Genomic DNA, 2,235 nt, shown 5'->3' with positions numbered 1-2,235 from the left:
TGAGGGGGAGAATGAGAGATGTCAATCCAAGTCCCACATTGGAAGTTTAGACAAGAAGTGCCTAATATATAAAGAGATGTCTAACTCTAATTAGTACGAGGCCTTTTGGGAATGAAACCAAAAGTAAATCCATGCGGGTTTGCCTCTAAGGCCCAAAGTGGACAATATCGTACTAATCAGATAATATAGAGTTGGACATGGGCTTAATAAATCCCAACATACTATTGGATCGACTTCTATAGACTCCCTATGATGTTATTTATTGCAATTAATCATACGTTTGGTTGTCGATATCGTTTTGGTTGATGAGATTCAGATTTGTGTTTAAATTTTGAAACCAGCATTAAAGAATGCGGCAGGATCTAAATCGAGTGGGAGCTCTTTGGACGATGATGACGTCTGTGATTGGGGGTTTGTGGTGAGGAAGAAGAGAAGAGTGGATGAGGTATATCCGAGTGGAGGTGAAGGGTCGTCGTGTACGGAGCTGGCGAGAGTGATTTTGAAGTTGGGAGAGGTGTACGAGAGGATCGAAGGTGCGAAGCAGAGGATGATGGTTGAGTTGGAGAAACATAGGATGGAAGTTGCTAAGGAGATTGAGTTGCAACGAATGAACATGTTGATGGATATGCAGATGGAGCTTGAAAGATCCAAGCTTGCCAAACGTAGAACTGCTGCTTCAGGTAAAAAACTTAAACTGGATTGGTCTCTGTTTCTACTAAGCAATTGTGAGTATATGGTAAAACTTACATTTATTAATGTACTTTTAAAGATTGAAACTTTGAGCTTCTGAGGTTTCAGATTGTTGATTTGGAACCATATCTATGAGCATCTACTCAATTGAGTTACTGAAAACTTGAATAGTGCATTGTTGTTGTTGTTGTACGGTTAAGAAGTTGTAGGATTAAAATTGTGGAGGAGCTATACTGTGGGAGAGCAAGGGAGCAATGGTTGGATATGAGAGCTCATTTGGGATTGGAGAAACTATTATTATTCTTACTCACTAGGTTTCATGTTAGAGCAATGCTTATTTTTTTCTTCTTCTTATTTTGTTTCCTTCTCTTCTTTAGCTACATTAGTAGCAAAGCAAATTGGTGAAAGAAACTCTGGTAGTATCCCACAGACATATCAACGTGTACTTGACATTGTCAAGTGTTAATATATTATGGTTTTTGTATCAATACCTGCGGAGTGCTCTTTGCTCTTTTTGAGTAATCATGTCTCAGAGTTGCCTACAGATTTCAGAGCCATTCATGTTCTTCCATAATTAACATTTGGAACAGATCAAAACACACCAAGCTATTAATAGAGCACAAGTAGTGTATTATTATTGAATTGGAAGGAGTTATAATCTCAGGAGCTCTAATGAGACCTTATCTCAGGAGCCCATACACATGAGATTTCTCTCAGTTCATCAACCGGTCTTAGGTACTTATCAGTAGTCACCCGAATAAGTATCAAGCTAATTGTCTCATTACTTATTGGTATTATACGGTTTCTTTGAACACTCAGACTCCCATTTTCTTAAATAAAAATCATGATGATAAATTAGCGATTATAGTGACTAAATGCGAGGTAGAAAAATGGTTTTCAGAAAATTACTACATTTTCATGTGAAGCCTAACATACCAAAATTGATGAAAGTTAGGACAAAGACATACAAAATCATATATATATATATAAAGATAAATAGAGAATTAATATCAATATATCGACCCTCATAATAATTAAAAGAAAATTAATTTCAAATTTAATGTATATTTTTATTTATAAAATATTGGTATTAACTATAAATAATTTTATACATTTAGAGTATTTCCACCCCTACCTATTTCTTATTATAAATTAGCAAAATAACAAATAAAATTTAAAATTAGATAAAAATACATAATAAAGGCCAATACCATAATATAACCTAAAATGTATAAATTTCAAGAATAAAAAATGCAATATTAATTAATTACAGTAGTTAAAATGAGATAATTTGAGAACAAATGGTTGCAGAAAGTTTAAAACAAACCAAATCAATATAGAAATAATTGTAACACATCAAAACTAAAAATGAAATTTTAAAAACACAATATCAACAAAACGAAATACAATGGGAATAAGAAAATTACCAAAAACATCACATTCATAATACCACTTTTCATATTTACACTAATTATTTTTACTTTCATTTTTAAAAGGGAAAAAGACATTTATAACCTTAGAGTTAACTAATCTAGACTTAGAGTT

At 32.9% G+C, this 2,235-nt stretch overlaps 1 long non-coding RNA gene across 1 annotated transcript; it reads left to right on the top strand.

Annotated features, from left to right (window-relative positions):
* The first annotated feature begins 239 nt into the window (after window positions 1-239).
* Window positions 240-1,181, top strand: LOC106312139. The gene is made up of 2 exons (XR_001264145.1): window positions 240-680; window positions 891-1,181. It is a non-coding gene; the product is annotated as an uncharacterized LOC106312139 (long non-coding RNA).
* Window positions 1,182-2,235: the final 1,054 nt, after the last annotated feature.

The sequence above is a fragment of the Brassica oleracea genome, chromosome C8, assembly GCF_000695525.1.
Source record: "Brassica oleracea var. oleracea cultivar TO1000 chromosome C8, BOL, whole genome shotgun sequence".
Lineage (NCBI taxonomy): Eukaryota > Viridiplantae > Streptophyta > Magnoliopsida > Brassicales > Brassicaceae > Brassica > Brassica oleracea.
The sequence above is the reverse complement of the archived record's forward strand: the minus strand, read 5'-3'. Positions and strand labels throughout refer to the sequence as shown.